This window comes from Heterocephalus glaber, unplaced genomic scaffold (genome assembly GCF_053883595.1).
Source record: "Heterocephalus glaber isolate CG9 unplaced genomic scaffold, H.glaber_assembly_v1.0 deba00001472, whole genome shotgun sequence".
Taxonomy (NCBI): Eukaryota; Metazoa; Chordata; class Mammalia; order Rodentia; family Bathyergidae; genus Heterocephalus; species Heterocephalus glaber.
The window spans coordinates 38666059-38682357 of NW_028258315.1; the positions used below are offsets into that span (position 1 = coordinate 38666059).

The 16299-nt window shown below is 34.5% G+C and overlaps 1 protein-coding gene and 1 pseudogene across 35 annotated transcripts in view; both read right to left on the reverse strand.

The window, feature by feature from the left end:
• Window positions 1-16299, reverse strand: part of Celf2 (CUGBP Elav-like family member 2) — an 830356-nt gene that overhangs the window by 249034 nt on the left and 565023 nt on the right. The gene's annotated exons all lie outside the window — the stretch shown is intronic.
• LOC106010189 (hyaluronan mediated motility receptor pseudogene) lies at window positions 1039-15140 on the reverse strand (annotated as a pseudogene). The gene has a single exon (XR_015439132.1). The product of XR_015439132.1 is annotated as a hyaluronan mediated motility receptor pseudogene (transcript).

Here is a 16299-nt window from a genome sequence, read left to right on the forward strand (position 1 = left end):
ATGTTTCTAGTAACATTCTTTGTAATAGACATAAGGTAGAAACAATGCAAATGTCTATTAACTGTTGAGTAGATGAATAAAATGTTAATTTACACAATGAATTATCATTAGACCATAAAAAAGGAATGTTGTACTCATACATGTTACAACTTGGATGAACTCTGAAGATATTATTCTAATGTAAAGAGTAAAGATATTACATATTATTTGATTCCACAAACATGAAATATTTAAAATAGGGGCATCTATAAAGATAGAAAGTAGATTTGTGGTTGCTTAGAAGAGTGGGGTAGAATGAGGTGATAGGATGATAAAACAGGATTTAATTCCAAGGTGATATTCTCCAGTTCACCGTGTTATCTGGGCATGGTGGTGCACATTTAAAATCCCTGCATTGGGGAGGCTGAGGCAGAAGGATCTAAGCAAGTTCAAGGCCACCCTGGACTACATAGTGAGTTCAAAGCCAGCCTGAACTACATAGTGAGACCTGTCTCAAAAACAAAACAAAAGAAAGTCCACTGTGGTGATAGTTACACACATCTGTGAATATACTAAAAAAGTCACCGAACTGTACACTTTAAATAGGCGATTGTATGGGATGTAAATAACATCTCAATAGACTTGTTAAAAATTTAAACACTATTTTGAACACTTCTTGTCTTCATGTTATCAAGGAATTTGCTATTTAGCAAAGAAAAAATCGATGTGTAAAGTGTTATAAATTCTCCCAATTATAACATTTACTTATTGTAAAATTTTTTTGATTTTTTGAAACAGGGTCTCACTATGTAGTCCAGGCTGGCCTTAAACTCGCCTCAGCTTCCTGAGTGCTGGAATTATAGCCATGCGCCACCATGCCCACCTATCACAGTAATTTTCTATACATTGTAGTTGGAAAACCTGAGAACATTGAATACTCACCTAGTCAGCACTAAAACAAATCCTTTAATCTCAGATGAATTTTCCTTTATAAACCATTAATGTTTTGATACTGAAGACTTACTACATTTAAATATTATAAATACATAGAATAATAAGGCCATCACCCCAGTACCTAAAAAAACCAAATGTTATTTTACAAACCGATTTGAATTGGCTATTTTCATCTTTCAATTTCACAACATGCTTGATTTTTTGCTTGAGATTTTGATGACCCAATAATTCAGCATATGTATCTCTTATTTAGTTGTTCCTGAGTTGCACCATGTTCATTCAACAAGGCCAGTTTCTCTGTTTCAAAGGCATCTAGTTGTTGCTGAAAGGGTTTTGTTTTATTATATAGTTCTTCATAAAGGAGATGCCATTTATTAACTTCTTCAGTTAATTCTGCCACTATATTTTCTTTCTCAGCTTTTCTTTCTTCTCCTTCTCCTTCTCCTTCTTCTTCTTGTCTCCTAAAGTCTTCATCTTGTTGTTTGAGTTGGTTCTGCAAATCAGTTATTTTTTTAAGAGAAGAAACTGTGATTTCTTTAATTTCTGCTTCTTTCAATACTGACTTGTTCTGCAGATCTTGAAGCATCCTCTCATATTCTTGATTTGTGCTCTCAGTTTTTGATATTTGATGTTGAACATCCTCTGTGTTTTTTTCAGCTTTGGCCACTTTTTCCTGTAGTGATGCATTCTCCAGCTTGAAATCATCTATTTCACTAGTTATTAATGCTTTATAGCTTTCAAATTTAGCAGTAACATCTCCAAGGTTTTTCACTGTACTATTATACTTTTCCTGCAAAATCAGGGTAGCCTGAATGTGAACAGTATGACTCTTATCCAGTTCAGATTCTTTCTCTTTCAGCTGTTGTTCTAGGAGGCTTAGTGTATCAGCTGTAGCTTTTGTTTCCTCTTCCAGCTGCATGACAAGCTTTTCAGACTGCTTCTCCTTCTGCTGTACTATATCTAGTTCTTCCAGTGCTAGCTTCAATTCTTCTGCACAGAGATTCCTCTCTTTAATCATTTCCTCTTGAAAAGAACATAGCTTCTGCTGAAGAGTAGAACATAATTCCTTCTCTTGATGGCAAAGTGACTCAATTTGCAATTCTTTTTGTTGTAGTCTTTCATGTTCTTGTTTTTCAAGAATAAGGTTCTCTTTTAAGCTTTGCATCTCGGCATTTATATTTTCATCCCTTTCTCTATTCTTGTTGACAAGGTCTTCTTTTTCTGTTCCAAGCAGCTGACATTTAGCATTCAGGTCTTCTACTTGTTTAGAGAACATAACAACATTTTCCTCAAAAGTTTGTTTAAGGCTTAAAATTTCTTGATTCTTCTTTTTCAAATTTTCTTCTAAATGAGCAATATCTAGCTTATATTTTTCCACTTGATCTGATTCACAATGAATTTCTTCAATATATTCTAAGAGCTTTTCTGTTTCAGACTTTTCGTCACTCTTTTCTTTCTCTATTGAAACAAGTTTCCCCTCAAGTTCTGCTATCTTCCCCTGAGACTCTTGGAAATTCCTCTGAGTGACCTGCGGCTTTATCTCCATGCTCTCTTGCTTTGCCATCATACTCCTCATTTTTGTTTCTCTTTTGTTTTTAAGTTTCATCAATTCCAGGCTTAGAATTCTCATATTCTTCTGGCTACCATCTTCAGAAAACTTAGATTTTAGTAGTTCATTAGTCCTGGTTAATTCAATAAGTTGTTTCTCCAGTGAAGCATTATTTGCAGAGAGGGATGTTTTTTCCCTCACTGCAACACTTAACTTGGCTTCCATCTTCTCTAACTCAGTTTCTATACTCTGGATTCACTTATCCTGAGCACCACGCTCCTGCACAACGGCACGAATCTCTTTTTCTAATCTCTTCAAATCTGTATCATTCTTCTGAGATTCCCTCTTTAACTCCAAAGCCTTAGCTTTCTTAGCTGAACCAGGCAAGGTAGTATCTTTGTCAACATTAAGATTTTGTTGAGATTCTTTTTGTTTTTTAAATCTTCGTGATTTCTGAAAGGATACTGGTCCTTTAGACACCTCTGATGTGTTAACATCATAAGCGCCTGGAGATGGAGCACAACCGGAAGGGTCATTGAATCTTTTCAGCGGCGCCTTAGGAAAGGACATGCTGACAGCCACGTCCAGAAACCTAAATCACTTAGAACTCCTCCCAAGCATCTTACTTTCTAGCTGGAGCTACTGACATGAGAACATGTTCTGTTTATGAAAATAATCTGTTTAAGAAAAGGTAAACTAGAAATTCTTATCCTTTGAAGGAATTTCTTTCAAGGCTGGTGTCATCCTCTCTTCGAAAATAAGCACATTTCAATTTAAAGAATAATTTTATTCCCAAAAAATTTGATTTCTACAAAATGGATATTAAAGTAACACTTTAGAAATTCAATAAATACCAGTTTTTTCAAAGAAATACTAGATTGTTTCATCTCACCAAGTCAACTTAGAAACTGAAAACAGCTGAAACAGACAACTCTAGTCTGCCCCCAGCTAAACTTAACTCTAATGACAACAGACATGTATCAGTTAGTTCGTACAATTTTCTTTTCATTAACTGAATAGAAGAACTTCAGTTTAAATTAAAGACTGCCCCAGCAAAGGCTGTCCACCATCTTCTTCCACCTCCAGAATAGTAGCTTATCACCTAAGTTTTAAATTGAGCACCTAGTTAAGGTTCTTTCTATAACACAGAATGAAAAGGTCATTCAATATCTGAGTTGGTGTCATGCACAATTTGCATTCTCACAGACAGTTTGATAATAGATGAAGGTAATGGTTAATACATACAGAAACTTTTGTGTCTAATAATGGCTTTGTCTGAAATTTATAGTCAGTAATTTACATTTCTAGATGCCTATGTAGTGAGTGATCCATTTTATTTTTTTTCATTTTTCATTTTTGGGGTACAATTTAGATTTACATATTGTTCACATTCATCATAGGGAATTTGTACCTTTACATTATGTATCTTGATTCCTTTTCTTTTTTTCCCATTCCCCTCCCTTCCCTTCAACCCCTCTTCCCCTTCCTTATTTATAAAAGCCTCGTTTCCATTTTTTCCTTCTTTTCTCATTTTTTCTTTTTCCTTCCTTCCTTTCCCCCTCCCCCGTCTCTAGTTCCCCCTTCCTACTGAATGATTTTTTTCTTATTTTACATTGTCTATTATGCCTTTTGGTCTCTATTTACATTTTCAATTTCTTACACCAGAGAGACAATGCAATATATTTACACATAAGTGATCCATTTTAATAACCTTGGATAAACTGTAGAGTTTATGTTTTTTGTCTAATGGTAGAAATGACAGCCACATCCCACTAATTGTAGATATCCATCTACTCATTCAACACACATTTACTGAGCAAAGAGGATGGGCCAGGAACTGGCCACTAAGAAATTATTTACTTTAACAATGTTTTTTAAAATTAATTTTATTGGTACATTTTAGGTATACAATATAATGGCATTCATCATTGGAAATTTGCACCTTTAAATAATCTCTCTTGGTTCTTATTTTTCCCCATTCCCCTGCCCTCCCTTCAACTCCTCCATCCCCCCATATTTACAAAGACTTTGTTTTCATTTTTTTCATTTTCTCATATTAATTCCATTCCCTTCTTTCCTTTCCCCTACCCTTCCCACTTCCCCTTCCCCTTTGCCCCTTTTCTTCCTATTTACATTAACAATGTTAAAAGAGTTGTAAATACACAGGATTTCTTTAAGATAGAAAAAGCAAAGGGAACTAACATTAATGGGCTATCTACTTGGATCTCTTATGCATGACTCTATTTAATTTTCACAATGAACCTATGTTAGTTCTCTTTTTTAGAAGAAGAAACTGAGGTTGTAAAAGGTTAAAAGACTGACTCAAGGTTACTACTAGTACCACAATAAGCATTTGAACTATAGTCTAATTAAGGGAAAAACTCTCCATTCAACCTTACTGGCTTTCATAAATATGGCTAAAATATTTATAAACCACAGAGCAATTCATGGTAGTTTATAAACTTAATGGATAAAATAGATTTTTTTCTTACTACTAAGAGTAATACAATGTTTAGGAGAAAAGATTCCAAAGCAATCTGTTTTTTAAAATTATTATTACTAAATGCTATTGTTGTCTGTACTATATTGTGTTATTTCTAATCACATACAATGATATTGCTAGGTGATCTCAAAAGCTGAGCCAAGAGGGAAGGCTGGGTGACAATTTCTCCATTTGGAACTGCTGAATTTCACTGAGGTGAAAATGTGCAACTTTCTTCACACTTTTACTGAGTTGATAGTTGTTGTTTAACCTAAAAGCTGGGAATATGCTAAAACCAAGGTATACAGAAGAAATATAAAGCAATTTTGGAAAAAGAAATAATTTAGGAGATGATACTTCATTTCAGGTGAGTCCTAAAGCTTATGAAATTTACACATTTTTTGAGATGCCCCTCCTTACTCTGAACCCATTTAAGAATGTTTCCAATCTTATTTCTAGGTTAATAAAGATTGCCCTTAAAATTATAAAGAAGACAAGGAAATAAAATAAAGGAGGAAGGGTATTTTTACATTTTCAGTACATGAAGAAAACATACCATACCAACACACCTGCATGTTATACATGGAATACTAGAGTTGAAAGAAGAATTTAAACTGCTCAAATGATTTAATCAAGTGTGAAACAAACATTTTTGGTCCAAGTATTGTTTACTTAATTCTTTAATCATACCATACTTATAGTAAAGATGGGAGTAGCATAGTTCTTCAAACAAAAGAAATGAACATGCCTAAGAGCATTATCCTTCAGATAATTATTAAGCATCCAAAGGTTTAGTCTTCCCTTGCATAGATCAAGAATACATAAGAGCTAAGATAATATACAATTGCTGCCTTGAATTATATTTTATTTTCTGCAGTGCATGAAGAGACAAAACCACCCACACACACTTCTGTTACCTGATATAATTTTCACCTACAAAGCCTTAATGGAAATATGTAATGCCATAGTGTCACATCTCTACCTTGGCTTTCTGAGTAGTTAGTAGGAGATTTCAATGGGTGAAGGGTTTGGAGGTGAAGAATGTCCTAGATCTGAGACTGGTGATGCTAGAAATGGGTCAAGCAATAAAGTGAGGACAGAGAAAAACATATTTAGGGAATCTTTCTCTTCCACAGCCTGGGACTCTTATTCTCTATGGGCACTATTATTACAGGTAGAGCTTGGTCAGCTCTGGAAAAGCAGTTAATTAATTCCTTTTGTAATCACTTTCTCTGACCAAAGCACAAGTTTATCAAAGGTGAAATTTATAGTACCCAAGAGAGAAATGGTGAAATACACTTCCAATTGCATATAGCTCCCTCCTCCCCAACTTGCTTTTAAAAAAAAGGAATGGCAGTTGCATAGAAACAGAAAGAAAAAATTAGAAGAAAAAAATTGGGGCTGAATATTTTTTAAAAGCCCTGAAATACCTGTATCTATCAGACTATAGATTTGTCTTTTAAGGGGAAAGCATTCAAAACTTAAATGGATGTAATACAAAGCACAGGAAGAGGGATTACTTTGACCTAGCAGAAAACAGCCTGCTCCAGTCTACCTAAGCAGGTCATTTCCCAGTTCTCATTTATATTTTTCATTCCCTTTGGTATGCTTTTCTGAAGGATTGCTTTGGGCCTTCATTGCAAAATTCCTAATATGCTTTTATAGGTATTAATGTCTAAATCCTGACGTAGCAGTTTGAAAATCAGGCAATAGTTTTTATCCTACATATTTTACTTCTACTCACATAACAATTTCTAGAGCTGTGGGACTAGAATCCATAAAAGTGAAATTATGTTTATGTATATCATATGGTTAAGATTATGGGGGAATTGTTCATAATTCATTTGTCAAGGGGCTAAACCCTGCACTTCAATATATCTCACAGGGCATCAAAGCAAGTAGCAACAATAAGCAGGGCAACAATAAGTAGCTATCTTTGACTCTAATTACTTTCCAGTTTCAACTTTAAATTTTATTGATAAAACTAATAGGTATATTTATATGGCTCAAAGGACTTACATCACTTTCCAGAAGACAGAAAAATGCATATTCAGGACTGCATATTTGGAATATGAAAGTTTCTAATGTCAACAAATAGATAATTACTTTTGATATTTTGCTCACACATATGCTCTTACGTATCTAAGAGCCTTACCGTACCTTAAACACTAGGCTAATCAGAACTGACCCACTTATGATTACTTCAGAATTGTTTTCAGTATTGTTCCTCCTTGCTTCACCTGAACTTTGCTTCAAGAAAGAAGAAAATATTAGTAATAATAGTCATTACAAAAATTTTAATTAAAAAACGCACACAAGTGAGCAGCATTTTCCTGGGGTATGTTCTGGTGTTGGCACACATTTTTCTGAGTATTACACATCTATTCCTACATCTATTCAGTACAATGAAAATCTAGTATTTATAAGGATAATGCTAGGCACTGAATGAACTACAATAACTAAACAGCAGTTAACTTGTCTCAGAGTTAATGGTTTTTAAAACTGCACAGGACCAGGAAAATTACCATTTTACAGGTAAGGAAATTGAGGTTCAGAAAAATAAAGTGACTTGCCTAAGTCTGAGAAGTAAATGACAGCAAGAATTCAAAGCCAGGTCTTATTTACAAGACCAACTCTTCTTTCACATCCTCTCTATTTCTAACTTGTCTTTTTTTAACCAGGTTAAATTCGGAAGGCAAGTTTTCCTGGAGTCAATCCCCTATAGGCCTGAAATTTTACTATTGACTACCAATGCCTTGATTTGTGGAGCTTAAACCAGGTGATTTAAATTTACCTCAGGAATTATGAAGCTCAAAGCAGAGCCAAATCTATGGATCCCAGTAATGCTTCTTTTTACTATAAATTTTTACTTAAGAAATCCACATCATTTTAGTATGTACCAAAAAGAGAGGCTAAATACACAATTTTCCCTAGGGCCAGCTTTCTTTTAAAAGGGAATACTAGGTGGAATGTGACATATTGCTAACTCAAACTCTTTGTTATCCATCAGTACTTCACTTAATTCTGGGTTGCAAAGCATCCTTATAAGGCTCTTACCTAAAAAAAATCCAAGCATTGACAAGTACCCCTGGATATGGACCTGTCCACAGATATTAAAGCAAGCAGTGCACATTTAAAGCCTTCGGCCACATTTATCCAGTTCTTGCTGTATAATATGTGAAGTCTACATCCTTGCAATGCTAATGCACCCCAAAAGCACTTGCCTTTTCTTGTGTCTGTTCACACAAAAGATTGTCCCTTTTTTGTTATTGTTATTGTTATTTATTTATTTATTTATTTAGAGACAGGGTCTCACCATGTAGCCTAGGCTGGCCTCAAACTCACAGCAATCCTCTTCCTTCAGCCTCCCGAGTGCCAGGCATGTAAAATTTGCTTTTCTTAAAGCTTGGCATCCACCTACCAGGTAATGTTATTTGTAACAAGCTTTCTCCACTTGATAATAAATATTCCACCCATTTCTTTTAAACTGTTTTTCATGTCTACCAATACTCCTTTTTTTTGAGACAAGGTCTTGCTATGTAGCTCAGGATGGTCTTAAACTCACTATGTAGCCCAGGCTGGCCTCAAACTCACAGCAATCCTCCTGTCTCAGCCCCCTGAGTGCTAGGATTAAAGGCATGAACCATCACACTCAACTTTTCCTTTTTAATTGAAAAAGGATTATTTAAAACAAACTAATGTTTTTAAATAATCAATTTTTTCCCCTTAAATTTTGTCTGCTGATTGAAGTTTTCTTAATTTTGCTCATCCTTGGATATTACTGAGAGCACTAAATTAAAGATTTTGGTTATTGTGCCCCTCCCATACTATCTTGCCTGAGAATTTTCTAATCATCATTCCACAGTATCTGCCTGCCTGAGTCTTTTGTGATATTATTCTTCATTCCTAAAAACCCTCGCAATTGCCCATTCCCCATGTCCATGTCAACAGCTTACTACAAATATTTTATCCCTGAAAAGATGAGTCTCTATGAAATGCTAAACCAAATAGAACCAAAGCAGAGAAAATGTATATTCATTTCCCTAGGCCCTGGGCATGTGAATCCATACTCATGTTCATAGAATTAATCCACTTTAATTACACAGCACCCATCTTTTGAATTCCTTATGGGTCTTTATGAGCAGAATAACTTTCACCATACTGGTTTTAACATCAAATTACCATGTCTCAGGGGTGGGGATTTAGCTCAGTGGTGCCACCGCCTGCCTTGCAACCACAAGGTCCTGAGTTCGATCCCCAGTATCAAAAAAAACAAAAACAAAAACAAAAACAAAACAAATTACCATGTCTCACAAACTTTCCTTATCATCTTACATATATGTATACTCTGGGACCACTCTGTACTACTAATGAATTTTTAACCTTTCATAAGGTGTTGAATGATAGAATGTAATCTTTTTATTGTACAATTCTCATACTAACTTTCATTTTCTTCTATTTAAAAATTTAAGGGATGAAATAGGAGAAATGTCTTAAAAATAATGTGGAGTAGGCATTAGGCTTTCAGTCACTATTTAATGAAAGAAATATAAACACACCTTTGGATAGCTTCTATACATCCCTCACACAGGAAAGATCTCACAGTGAGAGCAATTCCATTCCTTTACCACTCAGAAATAGCAAAGGAAAAGAAAGATAATCAAGTCACAATCAGCAAGGAGCAAGATCATTCTAGGACAGGGACAGAGAAACATCTTCCCATGGTAACAACAAAAAATAATATTGTCAAAAACATCTTTGGTTCCATTCTGAGTCAGAGAAGGTTTTTCGTAGCCTAATGAAAAAAATGCATGCAAGATCAATTATGTAAGAAACTAAGTCCCCAAGTTCAAACAGTTGAAAAAATAAACTTTTGACTAATTTTTTAGAGATCAAATTAATTTGCTTTAGATATTTGAACATAAGAATAACCCATGGTTCCTATGCCTGGGTAAGACTATAAAGAAATGAACAGCTTATTAGGCAGAGGTTCAATGAGAGCTGCATTCATTTGACCATTCAGATTTGTGCACAAGATTTATACCTTCTGTGGTATTTAGATTTTCACTGCTCTCTCAACTCCATTCGATATATTTTGGTACCACATGCTTTGTCTCTGCTTACTCAAGTGCTGCCAATAACACTAGTCCACAGAGCAACCATAGGGACTGAAAGGCATCTTTTAGCGTGATTCAAAGACCAGCAGGTAATTTATTTTATACTGAATATTAATGAGAGAAGCCAAAAAACAGCAATCAGGGATGGAGTAGGAATCTTTTTTATTCCACGTTGCTTCCAATGCAGTACTAAGATATTTGAGAATGGAGGTGCTCACTTCAATGATGAAATTTTACTTTAGAACAAACTGACACACTTTCTAAGAAAGGAGAACTAGGCTAGAATCCAGTCAGTTTCCAATATTGGGCTGTTTTTAAAAACTCCCTTGAAGAATAATCCCCAAAACAGCATCAAAATAAATCAGATAAAAGTCACATAGTCACTCATACTACAACATACTCTAGCCTACTGACAGAACTGGATACATCCAAGGATTTAGATATTTTGACAACAAATGCAGCCCCTCAGGGACTTGAGACATAGAGAACGGAATCATTCCTCTAAAACGGTTTGTCAAATCCCAAACCTACAAATTCCATAGCCATTAGAATATGGCTATGGAATTTATTTTATATTTGATTTATTTTATATTTATTTGTTTATTTATATTTATTTTATATTTGATTGTACATTGTGAATATATTTTATTGTTTTAAAATAACCAAAACAATGAATGTGAAGTAATTCTGAATTAAATCCTGTTTACTTCACAACACAATTTAATGCATAAGCAAGTAAAACACAGAAGTATACTCATGGGTTCCCATGTAACTACCCTTATTTCCTTACCTTACCTATACCCAGGAAAATTGGACCTCTTTGCCATGGTTGGTGGTAACTTCAGTATTCTGTGAAGCTCAAGGCCATTTTGATGTGATAATCTTTGACTCAGGATCTACAGCTGAATCCAACACAGAAACTATGCCACTTGAAACCAAATATGCAGTCTGCATTTAAAGCATTAATATACAATGTTTGATATATAGTAGGTGTCATCAAGTTTGACTATTTTTGTAACTATCATAAGCTAGTAGCTCATTACAATGCATATATACTAAATGCTGGAAAACCACTGGGATCTATATATGTTGCAGTGAGCATTCCTAAAGATTACAGGATTATCTCAGTTCCTTGTTGCTATTGCCATTCCTCCATTTACAATAAATGTATCAATATTCTAGAAATAGTTATCTAAAAAAACAAAATCATGTGTAGGGATAGGATGATAGGATTACACTCCACTAAAATAAAATGAGTTTCTAGAAGAAAATACAGAAATTTGAGATTATGTTGCCAAAGCTTAAGGGACAGTTTGTTTCTACAGTGAGAGCAGTACGTAAGAGTCACTAAGTCACACTGCTAGTAAACATCTACTATAGTACATTATGCTCCAACCATTAGATTTTTAAATATCATATCATTAAAAATTACTTGCAAAAAAAATTACAGGTTCCAAAAAAATGGCAGACTAGAGGCAGCCAACACTAAGAAGCCACTCAGCTTAGGGATATTGGTTGAAACCAACAGGTATGTGGCTCTGTGGAGAGAAAGGGGAACCACAGGAATTGGCTGAATCACAACTTGAGCAAGCTGGGAACCAGGCGAAACCCAGAAAGATAAGTAAAGTAACAGAAATAATGCACTCCAGCACTGAATGTTTGGCAGCTCAGTGAAGGAGTGGAATTTCTTGTATAAGAAAGAAAAACCACCACATACTCTTATGAGTGCTGTGTTACTGGACAGAGATACAGCCTAAGTAGTCAGAAGACCGGAGTTCAGCCAAGTGAACAGGGACAGAAGTGATCATTCCTGGCATCCCCCTCCCCCCCCAGATTTGACAGAGTGAGGAAGGAAAGCCCTCTAAGAAGCTCTCTCTGCTCCTGCCTTGGGAGAACAAGCAGGAGATGGACTTAGACAGTAATGGGGCAGAAAGCCATGTTAAATAGTTCCCTCTGCTTTGGTGACCGACATGGGAAAACAGTGAGTCATTAAAAATATCAAGGAAGAAAAAAAATTTTTAATTACTAGAACCAAACCATAATGGAAACACAACATATTAGTTTGTGGGACATAACAAAAGCAATTATAAGAGGTTAAGTTTATAGCCAGGAGGGCCTATATCAGAAAAAGAGTGATCCCAAACAAATAATCTAATGATGAGTCTCAGGTTCTTAGCAAAACAAACCAAGCCCAAATCCAGCAGAAGAAAAGAAATAATGAAGATCAGAGTGGCAATTAATGACAAAGGGACTAAAAGGATACAAAGGATCAGTGAATAAAAGAGATGGCTCTTTAAAAAGATAAATAAGATTGAAAAATCCTTAGCCAAACTTACCAAAAGAAAAAAGACCCAAATTAATAAGATTAGAGGGAAAAAAGTGCAGTTATAACATATAGCAGATGATTATTAGAAACTATTTTGAAAACTTGTATTCCAATAGATCAGAAAATCTAGAAGAAATGGATAAATTCCTAGACACATATGACTTGCCAACAGTGAGCCAAGAAGATTTTTTAAAAAACTCAACATAGATCAACAATAAACAAAGAGACTGAAGCAGTAATAAAAAGTCTCCCAAATAAGAAACCCCTAGGAGCTGGTGGATTTACTGCTGAATTTTATCAGACTTTACAAAAGAATAAAAACAATGCTCTTTAAGCTTTTCTATGAAAGTCAAAGGGAAGGAATGGTTCTAAATAATTACCTTGATACCAAAACTAACATGAAAATTATAGAGCAATATACTTAATGAACATAAATGAAAAATAAAACTTCATTAAGATTCTTGCAGGGAGAAATTAACAACACATTAAAAAGATTATACATCATGACCGAGTTGGTTGCATGCCAGGGATGCAAGGATGGCTCAACATAAGTAAATCAATTAGTGTTACTACACCACATAAATTGAACCCAGGGTAAAAAAAAAAAAAAAAATCACATGATCATTTCAATAGATGCCTTTGACAAAATTCAATTCCTTTTCAAGATAAAAAAAACCTTGAAGAAAACAGGTATATAAGGATCTATCCTCAAATTGATAAAAGCCATATATGACAAACCCACAGCCAACATCACACTGCACAGGAAAAAACTGACATTTACTCTAAAATCAGAAGCAAGACTCTATTCTTGTTCAATACAGTATTTAAACTTTAGACAGGACAATTAGGTGAGAAAGAAATAAAAGGAATACAAATTGACAAGGAAGGAGTCTTATTGTAGATAACATTATCCTTTAAACAGAAGACCCTAAAAACTCCACCAGAAAGCTCTTAGATCTAATAAACAAATTCAGCATAGTGGGAGGGTATAAGATCAGCACACAAAAATCAATAGCTTTCCTATAAACCAATAACCTAACAGGGAAAAAATCAGGATAACAATTTCATTTGCAACAACTTTTTTAAAATATTAAGAATCAATCTAAGAAAGAAACTGAAAAAGATATTAAAAATGGAAAGCTTTTCCTTGTTCATGGATCAGCAGAACTAATATTATTAAAATGTATTACAAAAAGTGGTCTACAGATTTAATGTAATCTCTATTAAAATATTAACAATATTCTTCCCCAAATTAGAAAAAAAATCCTAAAATTCATATGGGAGCACAAAAGATCCAGAATAGCCAAAGTAGTCCTGAGCAAAAAGAGCAATGGTGGAGGCTTCATAATGCCTAATTTCAAATTATTCTGCAAAATCATAGTAATAAAAACAATGGCATCCTGGCACCAAAACCGACATGTAGACCAATGGAACTGAACAGAAGACTCAGAAAGAAATCCAAGCACTTATAGTCATTTGATTTTTGATAAAGGGGCCAAAGATATACTGGAGAAAAGACAGCCTCCTTAACAAATAGTGCTGGAGAAACTGGATATTCAATAGCAAAAGATTAAAACTAGATCCTTACTTCTCCTCTTGTATTAAAATAAAATAAAAATAGAACAAAGACATAGACATAAGACTAAAAACTTTGAAATTAGTGAAGGAAAATACAGGGTCAATACTTGAGGCCATAGGCACAGGCAAAGACTCACTGAATAGGACCTCAATAGCACAGGAAATAATATCAAGAATGAAAATAGTGGCTACATCAAATTAAAAGCTTCTTCAAGCAAAGGAAACAATCAACAGAATAAAGAGGCAAACTACAGAATGGCAGAGGATTAATATCTAGAATACATAAAGAACCCAAAAAACCACACACACACACACACACACACACACACACACACACACACGTAAAAAACCACAAAAAAACCAATCAAATAGCCCAATCAACAAATGGGCAAATGAACTAAATATACCCTTTTCAAAAGAAGTACAAATGACCAAGAAGTATATAAAAAATGTTCAACATCGTTAGCCATTATAGAAATGCAAATCTAAACTACACTGAGATTCCATCATACCCCAGTTAGAATGACTATCATTAGGAATACAAAAAAAATGAATGTTGGGCCTGGGATTTAGCTCAGTGGTGCCACTGCCTACCTTGCAAGCATAAGGTACCGAGTTTGATCCCCGGCGCAAAAAAAAGCAGAGGTGCAAGAAAAAATGAACCCTCCCTTCTCATTGGTGAGAATGAAACCTACTATACTACTATAACCACAATGAAAATCAGTATAGAGATTCCTCAAGTGTAAAAATATATATAATACTCCTGGGTATATTCCTGAAAGAATTAAAGATAACATACTATAGTGATACACGCATACCTATGTTTAAAGCAGCACAATTCACTATCACTAAGATGTAGAAACAACCCAGATGCCCATCAACTGAGGAATGAATAGAAGTTGTAATACACACACACACACACACAAATGGAGTGTTATTCAGTCACAAAGATGAACAAAAAGCACAAAAATGGATAAAAATGGAGACGATCATGTTAAGCAAAATAACAGTCTCAGAAACTTAAATACCACATTTTCTCTTATATAAGCAATCTAAAACCAGTATATAAATGACTTTTAAAATACAGTATTACTACTACAATTTGGTATATTATCAGAACACTTATATTAATATTAATTATATTTATCATACAAATATATTTGCATTATTTGTAAAATACATAATTTATAACTTGTATTAGTGGCTGGCTTGTATAATACATATGCATATTATAACTTTTACAATACATAATTTATATATTTTAATATATTATAATTAACATGATATTAATGTTTTAATTATATAAATATGTTATTTTAATTTTTTCACATTTTAAAATAAATATTATTCCATTTCAGGGACATGTGTTTGCCATCTTCAGTTAATGTGACTCTCTCTGAGGTACAAATGGGAGAAGTGGGAAGATAGTATTCACCTCAAAGAATGTCATCCAAATACCTATTACAAAACTAAGAGCAATACCTGCTAATCTTAAGTATTCTAAACTTGGAAGTCATAACTTGCAAACTCTGTGAGGCAGGCAGCCACTCCTGTGCCTCCATGGCAAGGTCTCCTCTTTATATGCTTTCTGCTCTGGTATTCAGAGGTAGTGCACATCTGTCAAAGCAGTAACAGTACACTACCCCAAAAGTCTGAAATGTCACCCAGCATCACTTGTGCTCAGATGTGAGGCTGAGGAAGAACAGGGTGTGGCTGCTATGGCTTCCCAGAGGCCAAGGTCACACTCCAGCCTAGTCATGGGTATTAGAACACTGCAATAATGATCCAGGCAACGTGCAGAAAACACATGCCTATGTTCTTCAAACTACTCATTATGGTATGCTTAAATAAAATCAAACATCAAGACTTGATTCTGATATTATGATACCAAAACTTTCCCCTCAAGCAAATGAAAAACTCTGTCATATGCACTTATAAAAATTTATACAAATTAATCAGGAGTGGTGCTGAGAAGGAACAAAATCCTAGGAGAGAAAAATGCAAAATTCTTTCAGATTGGTGTCTTTCATAGCCTGAAAACGTATTACACAAGGACTTTGATCCTGAAGAAAAACTGAAAAAAGAATATTGCTTGACTTCACCTCTATCAACTCTTTCTTCTGTTTTATTTGGAAATGGGTAACTCAGCTGTACACACTCTTGATCAGCTTGATCCCACTACACAATCATAACAGTAAAACATGCAAGGTAATCTCCAAGCTTACAGCTGTCATCACAAACTCAACATTTTTATTGCAAAGCAGGATCAACTTAGCATTATAACAATGCTGGTCATAACTTCTGTTCATTGAAG